The following is a 526-nucleotide window of genomic DNA, read 5'->3' on the forward strand; positions in this document are numbered from 1 at the left end:
AGACTCGTAATGTGCAATTTGCTTTAGCTATGAATAGTTTCAATCTATTTGAGAAACTAAGTTCTAATGTTACCATCTGGCATGTGATGTTGTACATTTATAACTATCCTCCATGGTGTTTTATAAAGCAAACTTCTCTTATCATGCCGATGATAATTTCTAATCCTAAAATGCTTGAACATAGCATTAATGTTTACTTGCAACCTTTATTTACTAAGTTGAATTAGTTTTTGAGTGTTGTAAGTGCTTATAATTTCTCAACCAAGGAAATATTTCATTTGTGTGTTGCATTGATGTGGACCATAAATGATTTTTCAGGTCTTGACAACTTATCTGGATGAAATACACATACATTATTTGCTTGTCCATCATGTAAATTTCACAGATTATACGAGACTTAAGTTTGATAGAAAATATTGCCTTATGCGACATCATCGATATTTGCCACATAATTACAAATATAGGTACAATAATCAATCCTTTAATGATTTCGAGGAGCATGAACCTACACCTATTCCACCACCAG

This window comes from Capsicum annuum, chromosome 4 (genome assembly GCF_002878395.1).
Source record: "Capsicum annuum cultivar UCD-10X-F1 chromosome 4, UCD10Xv1.1, whole genome shotgun sequence".
Lineage (NCBI taxonomy): Eukaryota > Viridiplantae > Streptophyta > Magnoliopsida > Solanales > Solanaceae > Capsicum > Capsicum annuum.